This window comes from Delphinus delphis, chromosome 1 (assembly GCF_949987515.2).
Source record: "Delphinus delphis chromosome 1, mDelDel1.2, whole genome shotgun sequence".
In the NCBI taxonomy this organism is placed as follows: Eukaryota; Metazoa; Chordata; class Mammalia; order Artiodactyla; family Delphinidae; genus Delphinus; species Delphinus delphis.
This window is the reverse complement of record NC_082683.1, coordinates 148094276-148108794: the sequence shown is the minus strand read 5'-3', so window position 1 is coordinate 148108794 and position 14519 is coordinate 148094276.

Genomic DNA, 14519 nt, shown 5'->3' with positions numbered 1-14519 from the left:
TTAATACATTTGGAAATTACTATTTGCTAAAATTCCTTCTCGAAGAATCAAAATCCATATTGTGACTCTTCAAAGACTTATAGAATCCAGGAGAAAAAAATTATTTTAAATTGATTTAACTTGTTACTAAATCTTTTAGTGAAATCCCATAGCATTACACTTGGGAAATACTAGGTAAAATGGACTTGAATATTCATATGTTAGAATATTAGGCAGTTGTTCACAACAATGTTTTCAAGGAATATTTAATGATGTGGGCGTGTGCTCATTATAACCTGCTAAATGAAAAAAAATTAGATATACAATTATATGCAGTATTATTTCAGCTTTTTAGTAGAAAATAATATAGATGTGTATGGGGAAAAATGTTCTGAGGATCAACGAAAATGCTCACTGTGGTTTTTTCCACATGGTAGATTTAGGAGTAACTTAATTTTTACCAATTTTCTATATTTTCCAAAATTTCCCCAAATGAAAATCTTTAATAATGAGAAAAATCATTGCTTTCAGAAACATATTGATAGAAATTCAAAGAAATGAATAGGCATCTGTGCTAAGTGTTCTAGTTGAGTTGACTCAGATCATAAAAATAAAAGGAGTTCAGAGGAGGAGAGCTGAGGACACACTTATCTATGTTTCAGCTGAATCTCTCACGTTTCTTCACGAACAAGCCAAGCTGTGCTATTTCTCATGCTGTGTATCGTCTTCACTGCCCTACCTCTGTACTCAAAATCCTCTTTCTGCCCTGCCTTACTTCCTCACATCTTGTCTCTAGTTCCATCCAAGCTGAAAGGCCTTGCAGAAAACACCAGTTCCTATATAACCAATGCCCTTTCCCTCACACTCTTGTTGCTTTTACATTTTACATCTTATTATGGTTGCTGATGTCCACCTACCCAGCCTCAGAGCTCCTGGAGGGCAGAAACCAAATATAATACCTTGTAGTAAAATTGAGGCACAGAGCCTTGCATCAGAGCATACTCAATGCAATTAATCTCAAGAATTAATATGCATGAAAGTTTTGACAGAAGTGAGCTTTGAAGGAAGAGGAGGACTTAGGTGGCGTAAGCGTTCCAGGGAGGGGAGACAACATGAGCAGGATCTTGAAATATGAACCTGTAAGAACCTGGGGAGTCATGAGCATACATGTTGGGGTGGCCGGCGGTGTTACTCATGGGGTAGAGGGAGATAATGTTAGAGACAAGGAACAGAGAACAGATTTTTCATGAAGGGTCTTGAACGGGCCAGGGATGCTGACCCTTCTATAACAAAAGATCTCACACTTTGAATCACCTGCAGAGTTTTCTAGAAATAGAGAGCTTTAGGCCCCTCCCTGAGAAATTGTGACTCAGTGGGCGGGGAGAAGGGCTGAGCAGCTGCATTGCTGACAATGATCACAGGAGAATCTTCCATCGGGGTCTGAGGGACACACTTGGAGAAGTGTGGCTCTATTTATTGACAATGGGAGGAACAGGGGATTGCTACAGAGAGGACAGCATCCTCAGAGCAAGGACAGAGTGGATTCCAATGGGGAGAGAGTGGTAGGGCAGTCGGCAGAGGGCTATTGCTCTAACACAGGGCAGCAGGAGTGAGGATGACAGTTCAAAGATGCCCTGGATTTTTCTGGCTCTGCTTCTCCCTAATCCTCTCTGATGTTGGAGGACTAGTCTCTAAATCAGGTTCTGTGCGTAGGCACTAGGTGGAGGCACTCTCAGATGTTTCCAGCCCCTCTTTTGAACAGGCAGGGCTATCCTCCAAGGAGAGAAATTTGGTCATGTTGAGTTTGGTTTTCTCCCTCAGTCTTTGCTTTGGGAGGTTTGGCCAACTCGGCAATGCTTGGGGAGAGTTTGTCTCAATTTCATTGAAAGAAAAAAATCAGATGACCTTCTGAGGTAAATATTTGCATTTTTGTTCCTGTAGAATTCTTACCATCTGGTTTCCCAAGTCAGCTGTATATGACACCCTGGACTCATCTGTGCACTTGGGACGTATACGGACAGGAGAGAGACCTGGATGGGTGGGGTTTCTTAAGTCTCTTCCTGGAAATGAGTCAGGTACAAAGAGGAAACGGAAGCCGGTGGAGAAACATGTCAACCAACAGAATAATTTGTTCCAGGGAAAGGTACTTGGGAAGATGACTGGAAGAAAGTAATTGCTCCTGAAAAGAGCAACTCAGAGAATCTGCTTGTAGGGGTTGGAAAGAGAGACACATTTAATAAATGATTATTTATTTTAAATAATTAAAAATTGAAAAATATCTAAGGCATCCCTGTCCTATGGAAGGAGTTTCTGGTTACCATTATTATTTAATATTTATGTTTATCTGTGCTAAGTGTTTGATTAATCTTTGCAATCCTCACGATAACCCTCTGGGTTAGGGAATATTATTATTCCCACTGTGTGGACAAGGCAGTGAGGGTAGGGTTGTTATTATACCTGCCCGCATTGGATTCCCTGAGGAGATTGCGGGGTGGCGTGGTGGGTAGAAAAGGGGAGGAAGTTAAAGAACCTTTAACCAGGATTTGATGACGTGTGGACACTACTTTCTGTTTGGAACTGTAATGAGGGCCTCATCAGACAGGACTGGTCAGAAGTCAGAGTTGCTCATTCGCTGCACACCTGAATGAGGGTAGACGCAAAGGAGAGGCCGTGAGATACAGCTTGAGGTGAGTGAAAGAGCCTCATAAATGAGTTGAGGTACCTCAAAATTTTATCAAATAAAGGCTGCTTGCCTCAAACTTACCTACTTGTGTAAAGGAAGTGCCCTTGTTTTCATCATGTTGCATCCTGCCAGATTGAGCCTGACAAAAGCTGAGTAAATAGGACAAGCTCAAAACTGCAACAGTGTGACCTAAAATGGCAAAGTCCTCAGCCCTTTAGGAGTGAGGTTTATTTTCCTCACCATCCCCCTTTTTTGGAGGCCCTTGCATTCTGCTTCCCACTGAGGTACACCTTATGGGGGAACGGGGTTGGGCCCTGGGTGAGGGGAATGGGCGTGGTGGGGGCCAAGGGAGGAGAAAGAAGCTCTCTTCTAAGACCCCAGTGGAGTGCCCTCTCCTGCCCTCTCAGGTTGATGTTTTGCTACTTGAATTCCTGATTTCCTATCAACAGTGCTCCTCTCCCCCTCATTCATTGAAAAACTGGTTAAGTAAGCCCCAGGCACAGAGGAAGACACAACATCGGGATGGATGAAAAATACAGTCCCTGCCTCCAAATGAGCTCCAACCCAAGGAGGAAAACAGGTGTGTACGTAGTTGTAGGCAGCACCATAACACTGTGATGCTACGATTCCACAGGGACTCAGAGGAGAGAGCAGCCGGCCATGCACAGAGGAGCTAGGACTCAGAGGAAGATGCCATGGCTGGATCTTGAATGACAAAGGATAAAATTGACAGGAAGAGCACTTTCTGTAGAAGGAATGACACCTGCAGAAATGATGAGGTTTAGGGGAGCAGGACATGTTTGAGAATAGCAAGAAGTGAGATGAACCTGACTTTCAAAAATATTTTGCATATGCGAAAACCCAGTTTGTTATCTTGGACATAACAAGTTATTTGACACCCAGCAGGTATGCCTAATGCTGTTGTTATGGGGCAGACTTAGTGCCAGGATGCCAAGGATCCTTGAGGCCATAGGAAGATTGACCCTTTTGGGTGCCCTCCCTTTTTTGTGGAGAAAAGTAACGGTCATTGAATATTTTTCCATGGGTGTCACGATTGCATTTGGGGAGTTTCATGATAACATTTGCTTATTTGGATACTTGGGCAGCAAAGCCAAGAATAGTCTTTCAAGAGAAAGACTGACACAGGAAGGCCAGTTGAAAGGCTGTGCCAACCCATCAAAAAGGGGTGATAAGAGCTGAGAGGCAGAGGGCATAGAGAGGTGTGGGCAGATCTGAGAAAACTTTAGGAAACTGAGTTAACAGGACTTTGTGGCTGATTGGCTGGGGGGATGAAGGAGAGAAGTCAAGGACGACTCTCAGGTACTTCGGAAGTTGGGGCTCCCATGACCTGAGATATGGAGGACAAACTGTCCCATTCTTGGAGAGAGCATTGCCTGAGTAAGCAGGGGAGACACGAACCCTGTGTGCACTGTCTCTGCTGGCTGGAACGCAGTGTTTACACATAAGAGCTCTTTGACACTCTCCAAACCACAGGTTGCAGCAAGACCACCCACGGGAGAGTTGAGCAAGCAAGAAGGGAGGCTGGGTTAACAGGATGCAGGATCCCCAGGCAGCAGCTTGTTTATAGTCTAGACTTGCCCTGGGCTGGATCTAAGGTGCCGCTTCCCTCTGACGTATGCCCCAGCTGTGCTCTGACATCATCTAGTCGCCAGCGACCTTTCCCCCCCAGACAAGGTGGGGGCAAGGGGAGGGGGTAGGTTGTGGGGAACTCATCTACAAAGAGTAAGAGTGATTTTGTACATCAAACAATGACTTGACCAGGGCCACCTAGACTGCATTCCTAAGTGAATACTGAGAGGCCACTTGAGGATGGAGGTTAATTAACTGTGATTGTTAATTGCTCTCCATCTGAGTAAGCATGACCGACTGTCGGGTTAGCATAGTTCCACAGGGTCCTGGTAAAGGAGTTCTTATCTCTCACACAGATGCACAGGGACATGGGCTCAACCTGGCATAAAAACGCACGTGAAGAGACACATGCCCATGTAAACCAGGGAGGAGAAGGTCCACGGAAAGGAGGGCAGGTGTTTTATTCTTGGAGCCAATTAGGGAGAGAGGAATCGGAAATAGAGGAGGGAGTGGGAAGCCCTTGGAAATTTGTATGCCTGTTTCTGAATTATAACAGAGCTTGGAGTTTGAAGGGAGCTTAGAGAAAATCTAGTTTAATTCCTTCATTTCACAGAGGTCACAGGTGATTAATCAAAGGAGTTAAAACACATACCCAGGCTTTTCTGACTCCAGTGCCTTTAGACTACAAGGACTCTTGCCTCTTGCCCAGACTCAGGAAGTGGAGAGTTGAGCAACAATCAGAATCATTGTCCAACCCAAATAACAGCCTTCTGATGCCTCAAAGAAAATTATTTTCCTTAATAGCTGACTCTTACTCTCCTGCCATCTGAACCTAGTTTCTCTGCTGGGAATCAGATAGATGATATTCACAATCAGAGGACCAAGCAAAAATCATGGGAAAGGATAATTTTTTCTCTCAGTCATTCATAATTTCTCCACACCAGGAAGAATTTCCCTGTCAAATGTCAGGGCACCAACCAGGTCAGCTACTCTCCACATCGTCCCAACTATTTGCCAGGCAACACCCCATTGGTGAGTGCTGTCTTCCTTATACCACCTTCATATCAGCATTTATCTGTTCAGGACTTCCTTTCCTCGGAGATAATTGTCACTGTGGAAAGAAAGCGATCACTAATATCTGCAAGGGTGTTCATAGTGAACAATGATATCTTAATGCAGTCACTTTCAAAAATTTTAAAACTAGTTTTTATTCAAAGATCAAAATATGCTCATGGTAAACAAACAAAAGGAACTCGTACAGAATACAGTGAAATACTAAATGTATACCCCAAACTCCAAGTCCAAATTTTCAGGTTAAAAGTTATGAACTTTTCCTAAACTAGTTTGTGCATATGCAAATGTATAAATATGTAGTTTAAACACATTTAGAACTAGCCCATATGTACTCTCTCCTATTACTTGACTTTCTCTTTTATTGATGTATTCAGATATTTCCGTATCAGAACACATAGGTCTATCTCATCCTTTTAACAGCTTCCTACATTTCATTGTGTGGAAGCAATATAATTTAGGAGGATGGACATTTAGGCTGTTTCCAGGTTTTTTCCACTCTTAAAAATGATTTTTAACATTTTGAAGGTAAAGGTAAAGCATCTTGTCTGTAAATGCTCTTGCATGGAAGCTGTTAAACTTCTCATGGAAAAGATTAAAAAGTTCCTCTGATTAAAGCTGGTGGGACTGGTGGACTCAAGGGGTTGGTGAGCCTTGTCCCCTCTGGTGGGTCCTGGGAAATGTTCAAAGGAACCTCGAAGGGTCCTGGGAACTCAGTTTGAAAAATTTTGCTGTAATTATTTACTTTGGCAATGGTATTTATTTACATTTAAAAATATGTTTTCTAAAGAATGAATTGCTAATGGTAGAACTGGAGGCAATACATCAAGCTATTGCTGCAGATGACTTTGAGTGATGGAGCCTTTCCTTATGTTTTTCTTGAATCAAATTATCCACTAGACAGATTGCCCAGATAATTCTCCAATTCCCATTTCCAAACCACATTAGGGACACTCAGCTCACCAGTGAGGGACAAAATGGAACGAATCCCAAGCTGGGAATTAGGGCTGCAGGGTTCATAACTTTGCTTCTTCTTGCATCCTCTTCAAGCCCCTGTTTCAAGGTGTGTGAAATGGCCAGAAAATCCTTGCCCTTCTACCACTTACTATAGCAAATATAGATAGATTAAGTGTCTCCCTTAACTTTCTCTTAGGGGAGAAAGTTAACTTGGAGACAAAAAGATGATGAATTACACTTTGTATATATCAAGTTCTTAAGAGGATTTTTAGGTGCAGTTCACAGATTCAGGAGCAAGCTCATAGTTGGAACAATAGAATCCAGAATCATGATGCACTCAATTCATAAATGAATAAATGGATGAACAGAGCAAGAGGCAAACAGCATCAGATCAAAATACTTGCTATTTTCCTTGAGCTTAGAAAAACATTTTCTATTTGACTCATTTTCTTTTTTTTCCTGAAACCTATCCTACCCCGCCTTGGGTGGCTTTATTCCCCTAATAGTCAAAAGGAGGGGGGGATTTGCCTTGTTTCCTGAGGCTCAGAATAGTGCTACAGTTGTGTTGACTGAATCCTTGGACCTGAATCTTCCTCCAATTAACTTTCTGGATGACTTGGTTCCTCTAGACCTAAGGATTGCTTTGCTGTTGTCTGTCTCTCTACATTCAAGTTTCCTCAAGAGTGGTCCTCAAGCCATCACATCAGAATCTTCTAAAGAACTTGTACAACTGAATCACTTCACTGTACACTTGAAACTAACATTATAAATCAACTCTTGTCCAATATAAAATACAAATTAAAAAAAGAACTTGTTAGGAATATCCTGTCCCAGACTGCATGATTCAAAAACTCTGTAGATGATGACAGAGAATCTCCATTTTTAATTAGCACATTATGTAATTCTTGTATGCAATTGTATGTAATTCCCATACAATTAGGGATGGAAATCCCAATCTCTTTCTCAAACCCAAGACTTTTAATCATTCCCTTGTTGACTTCCTATCTACCTGTCTGCTTATTTAGATCTCCATATGAAGTCCAATTCTTGCTGGCTGTTGCCATAGTTTCCAGGTAAAGAGTGCCGTCTGCTAGACTGGACTTCCTGCTGAGACCAGTAGCTGAATGTGCCCTTCCCGCCTCGGGCCAGATCCACTTCAGTTACCTGGTTTTTCCAGCTTCTGACCTTGTTCAGTTCTCCCATCTCCAATCCTGCTGATTCAGGACTTGAAAAAAAAACATAATACTACAGTCAATATGTGTTAAGTGATTATTGTGTGTCATTATCTCATTTAACCATTCCAACCTCACTAAGTAGATATTATTTTGCTGCATTTGGACATAACCTCAGAAGAATTAGCATGACTTCGAATTTGCTCCAAGATGTGACACGGTAATTTCTTTCTTGCCATATTCCCCTAAATGGTCACATCTGAATCCCATCCATTCCTTCATATCCAGAAATTCACCTTAAAATTGATTTGTGGCTAGTTCAACAAAAATGCTTTTGAAGGGCTTTCTTTTGCAGATAGATAACCAGTGCTGGTCTGGGCGAGAGGCTGGCATCTGTGAAATCTGAAATGAATTATGGACAATGAGGAGCCCCATGTCAGGATGTGGAGGAAACCCAAGCAAGCAGATCAACAGGCAGGCAGTAGGCAATGGGGATGGATCCTGTGTTGTAGGGCTCTGAGCCCTGCCCCAGAATTCAGGAAGTCAGTCCTGTGGGTGGAGATAGAGGTCCCAAACAGTGCAGATTCTCTGTTTTAGAGGAACTGAGTTAGTCACAAGTTACTCTGGATAAGAGCTCACACCCAGGGGTATAGTTACCAGAACAGTAGTACATGGTTGGTTATGGAGCTTCAGAAATAAGTCTGAGTGATCAGACTTTAGGTTCAAGGATAGAGCCAAACTGGCACCCAGGGCAACTGAATGGGGAGCTGTGGCATCAGGGTCTGGAGCTACTGAAATCTCTATGAAGATCGGCATCTGCAGGGTTGTAGGTTGGGGGTGGGGAGTTAAGGCGATAGTGATAGCAGCTATGGGGTGAGCATGAATAGGACTTCAAAGACCAGGACCCAGGAAGCCTAAGTCAGAAGACTTGCAGTTGCAGCAAAGCAGGATCCTTTGTGTTTTGGAAAAATCCACAGCAATTTCTTGACTTGCTTGGATTTAAAACCAAAATCAATTTGTATTAGATTAGCTGTATGTGAATGTAGGCCAGGCTTTCAGGCTCCACCAGTTTTAGGTAAATTGAATTGGCATTTCCGTATCCTTTTCAGGTCTGAGGGTCACGAGACTGACTCCAGGAAAAACAAAAAATACAAACAGAAAAACACACAGATCAGACAAGCAGGTAATTGAGTCAGAGGGCTGTGCCTTCAGAGGTACGGACCAGTAGCTCCTTCAGATGGAGTCCCCAGAGGCCATCTTGTCCGGCCACCTGCTTCCAGAAAGGACAGACACAGAGAGGTCCAGACAGCTGTGAATTTAAACTGTGTTTACAGTTTTCACACGAAGAAGGCTGCGCCTGGATGGTGATTCAGAAACTTCTTGATATAATAACTATTGTCAACACTTCCCGAGCACTTTCATCATGGCGTAGTGCGATGTGCTCTGTTACAGATACATCTTCATGTAAACATCATCGTGCATGATGTTACCACTGTTACAGGTGAGGAAATCAAGGTTAGAGAGGATGAGCTTATAACTCAAAGTTACCCAGCTTGTAAGTGGTGAAGCGGAATTTGAGAACAGTATATTTAAGGCCAACCATTTATCTACATTATGATGAAATTTGGAGATAGAATCCTGATCTCCTTTTGTATCCCTTGTAGAGACTCTTTTTTCCTAAATCTATCTTTTCTTTTCTCATCCCATCATCGCAGAAATCTGGGTGGTTTTCTATTTTTTTTGGTTGGTTTTTTGGTCCAGAAAATAGTGTATTTTACTTGGTTTAAGATTATTTTAACTGTAAGAAGTAAATATTTTCTAAACAGAATCTCTCCCTTAAAAGATTGCTGCATCCCATCCCCAAGCATAGGGAAAACCAACTGAGCTAATTGAAGGCCTTTGAGCGAAATTTCTCTACAGTAATGAGCATGGGTACAAAATCCAGTATCTCTCTACTTTCTTTTAGGCCATCCCAAATGCATGGGGATGCAGGAATGCAGCCTCCAGTGAGTCCAGAGCTCTCTCCTCCCCACACACAATTGCCTGTGAGCCCATCACCCATCCAAAGGGACATCTCTGCCTCTATCATGAATTATTATTTCTCAGGCACCCACTGGGTGCTCAGCACATCAGAGAAAAAAACGAATTGACTCTGCTGTCAACAATCACCCTGCAAACAGCCAAATAATTTTGATGTTCTTCAAACATATTATAATTAAAAAATTACATGCTGGGAGAAAAATTATAAGCATTTAATCAGAAGAAAGGGTCAAGCTGATGCAATTAGGGAGGGGAGATGTGCTGGCTTTTATTAACAGAGCCAATTTCATCACTTTTCTGGTGAAAGCAATTGGATTTGAGGCTAAGATGTTTCCATCAAGTTATTTTTGAATTGAGAAAATATAATTTCATTTTGTTTGTTTAGGATTGTCTTTAACCTCAGTGCTACTCTCTGAGGTCACTCTCCTTTTACAATCCATTGGCATGGCCACAGCTTGCTTGTTACTGGGGATCTCATGCCAATTGTGGCCTAATACATAAAAACACTTAAAAAACAGTTAGCCCCAGTGGAAAAAAAAATTCACAAATGTAGGATAAGAGAAAGCTCCCAGATGGCAACCACTGAAGTATTTGCCAGAAAGGGAATCTGTTGGTAAGCTAAAGTGCTTTTAAGAGAGTTGAATCATTCAGTGAATCAGAAAATTGCCCAGGTCTTGGAGTCATGACTGAGAGACCATGGAAAACCAAAAAGAAAACAAAAGAAGTATGTGAATTTCCATACTACCCGCTTTAACAGATATCTGGGCTGGCTGTTTGGATAGGTCACACGACTATTTGGATAGGTCACAGGTGTTTAGAGAGGTCTGCTGCTTTCGTTTCTCTGGCTCAAGTCAAATTCCTCTTCCATGAGTCACTGAGATAGAGAGAAACTTAGTTTGCTGCTCTCCTTGGTGGAAGAAGTCCAGCTCCTCCACCTGAAACAGGTAGACTTGGTGGGGAGGAAGAAGTCCTGGAATGGGAGTTGGGAGACTTGAGTTCTGCTCATCAAGAATTGTCTCCATTCCTAGAATTTGGTAATATGTTACATGTAAGAGTAATACTTTGGTAATGACAATTCCGATCCCTTTTGATTTTATAATGCTTCAAGACATCAAGAACTCTCATCTATACTATCTTACTTGAGCCTTTTCAAAACTGTGCGAAGTGGTTAGGCACATACTATTATATATACTTGTTCTAACTTAAAAGATAGGAAAGTGACAGGTGTTACTTATCACAATGTAAGAGATGGGAATAAAGAGGCTCAGGGTAGTAAGTGATTTGCTCATAGTCACACCAGCAGATAGGAAGAGCTCAAACACAAATCAGAGCCAACTGCCCTTTTCAAAACCCTGATGTATTTTTAGAGGATAATACCTGCCCTAAATTACACTTGTGAGACTCAAATAAAATAATACTTTTGAAAATGCTTTGAAGGATGAAAACTCACCATATAGTTTCCAGTTCCTACAGTCTCTGATGGGTGTGTGAGCATTCTATTTCCCATGTAGCTGAGTTCAGCAGGAACCAGTGGCATAAATTCCTAGCTCCAGGAGGCATCTTGTTCTCTTTTCTAAAGGCAAATACTAAGGACAAGCCCTCATCCAAGGTGAATGCAGAGAGAGAAAAATACAACAAAACTGACAAATAGATATTGGACAAAGACATTCAACATGGCAAGAAAGCAAATTGCTGCTGCCCTCCTCTTAAAGGAGAGGAAATGCTGGACAGCCACCAAAGAGGAGAGGTTGAAAGGATGAAGATAGTTACCAGAGATGGGGATGGAATCCCAGACAATACTCCAGATCTGCATGACTGGTATTAAACACGACAGTTAGAGAGATGGTGAGCTGAAACTGTTGACAGCTGAAGGCAACCTCTCTGAGGAATATGTTTGACAGCACAGAGAGACCTGGCCCAAGGATAAGCATCAGAGGAACACACCAGTAGTCTGTGTGCCTGGTGCTTGCATATGTGTGTGTCTATGTGTGTATGTGTGAGTTACTCCTCTATACATTCATTTATCCATCCAGCTATTCCTGTCTCTTCATTCTTTCATCATTGTCTTCCACCCTGGGCACTGGTCCTTGGGATACAAAGGTGAAAAACAGAGGTCCCTGTCCTCCAGAAGCTCGTAGTGTAGTGACGGAGAAAAAGAAGTAAACAAGTGAACACTTAACATTCAGGGACTATAAGATAGAGAAGGGCAGGGTGCAATGGAGGCTCAGGTGAAGGCCACCAAAGCCGGGCTTGGATGGGAGTAGGGAAAGGGAGAGAAAAGTGATGGAGACAGAAAAACTCCCATGAAGAGTACAGATTACACACCAGTTACTTGCAGCATCTAGGAGCTTGCTTTCTGAATCACTCTGAAGCTAGCACCCAAGAGTACAAATGGGGAGGTTTCTCCAACTCAGACTATGGTTATGGCCACTTGCTTCTTGAGTAAAAACTTCTCCCTCCTCCTTGCCCCTACCACACAGAAGTCTGCTTCACCAACAAATCAGAACAATCAGAATTATTTTATTATTAATGATAATTTCAACAATCAAAAGATTATTACACTTTTCTCCAGGTGCTCTCTTTTACCACTGCCCATTAGCTCAGTCTTCTTTAATGCATTTGGGGCATATGATCCACCCACTCTGAGCCAGCCTCCTCATCACATCATCAACATTGTATCATCCCACTTAAGATACCTCTTCTGGTCTGAGGGAGAGAAAAGAACTTTTCTGTTTGGGCTATGGGCCACCATCTTTGACTTTTGGTAAAGCCATTCTAAATTTGCAGGCACATTTTTGCTACCAAAATAGCTAAGAGTAGCTGGTTTTAGCTCTAGGACCTCTGGGCTTCCACTGTTTCTGCTCTCTAGTATCTATTCTTTGCATCTCTTATCAATGGTGTTTCCTTTCCTACCTCTGTCTCCTATCTCTGATCCAGGGTATCATGATGGGCTCTGCCTCTACACTTGGGATTTTCTATCTTAGATCCTTTAGTTTTCCAGTTATCCCATTAGATATTCATTCTGAACTTGATTTTTTTCCTCTATACCCTCAATTCAATCAGTGAAAAATTTTAAATCTTCCCAATTCTGCCTTTATCTATAATAGCTATTTGAAGGCCCCCTTTTCTCTTTGGCTTAGTAGTTTAATACACTACCTCTCTACATACTACTCATATACATTGTATATTGACCTCCATTGCGCATTAAAAAAACTGAAGCCCAATATTTGTAGCTTAAGAAGATATCATCTTGTTAAAATGGGATGATGATCTATTTGCCTAAAAGCAATTAGCTGAAACCATTTCTCTTGTTAATCAATTTGTCTAGTTTGCCTAAAATTCAACTCATTTAAAAGCCTCTTCATAGCTCTTTAGGGATTTCATTTTATAAAAATATTTCTGCCACATATAGTAGTTTTTGAGGTAATTTTAACCAATATTCCCCTCAAAAGTATTTCCAATTTAATTTCATATTTTTGGTAAGTATGCGTCATATTTGCATAATTTTATGAATGGTAAAATTATTTTGAATCCTTGAGTAGCTTTTTATACTGATTTTATTTTTGGATATCAGAAAGATTTTTAGCCAGATTTTCTAAAGACCTTATTTTTCAAAATTTCTTCTCACAATAAATATTTACCAAATTTGTATAAAATTTAATTTACATAACTTTTTGTTACTGATAAGCAGCTGGTAAAGAACCTACCCCTCTCCATCTTGCTATAATTTGGGGGAAGAGTATAATTTTCTCCAGGTGCTCATTCTCAGCCAAGTTTATGTTCCCAGGTGTCCACTTTGCCACGTTTTGTGTGGGGGCATGGAGTGACTTAAAAAAGAGAAACAGATAGAGGTTCATGTGTGCTGACCCATTTGTGGGATTTTGGTCAGATGGACCTAGACTAAAAACATAAATCGTTGAGGGCCTTGCAAAGCCTTGAGACCTGTTGAATCGTGTTGAGATAAAAAAGAAAAGAAATTCTTTTCTAAGAAGGATATTTTTGGATAGATTTCTAAAGCAGGTATACAATTCTCAGGGCTAAATTATCCTCCAAGTACATTTTAATGGGGTCATTTTGTCCTACTTGTTACAAATCAGAGGAAACTTAACATTTGTTTTACTTAAAGCTCTCTTTCATTGTGTTGCTCCTTCATCTGAGGCTCAATTTCCCCTAAAGCATTTTCCAAATTTAGCAGATCCCCCATGGCTGTGCACAGATGAGTCAACTTTCCACAGGCTCCTGTTTCTGTGTACAGGAAATCAAATATGGTGACTCAGAGGAACTTTCAGTGGTGAGTATATAAGTTGGCCATGGAAATTGATCTTCTTGCATTAGAACAGTGTTGAATCAATATGCTTGAAGATACTGCTAAAGAAATTGCCATCATGAGTCACAGAGAGATAAAGAGATAAAAAATAAGTACAAGAGATAGAAGAAGGAATAACTGGGACAATTCAAAATCTGTGCAACAAAATTTCTTGAAGAAAAGAATGGTGGAGATATAATAATCAGGGAGAAATTTCCAGACCTGATAAATGTGGCCATCTGTAGATTGAGGAACCAAAGTGAATACATTAAACATTCTATCATCCACTACATTGTAGGGGAATTTCAGAACATAAAGAAAAACCTCTTAAAACCAACTAGAAAGAAAATTAGATCACCTACAAATGATCGTGGTATTGATAGCAATAACCAATCAATAATAAAAGGTACCTGAAGACAATGTAAGGGTGTCTTCAAAATGCTGATTACCTGGGGGGGAGGGGAGGGATGGACTGGGAGTTTGGGATTAGCAAATGCAAACTATTATATATAGAATGAATAAACTACAAAGTCCTACTGTTTAGCACATGTATATTGTATATAGTCAATATCCTGTAATAAACCATAATGGAAAAGAATATGAAAAAAATACATATCCAACAATCACTTTGCTATACACCAGAAACTAACACAACACTGTAAATCAACTATACTTCAATAAAAAATAAATTAAAAAATGCTGATTATCTTATATGATGTAG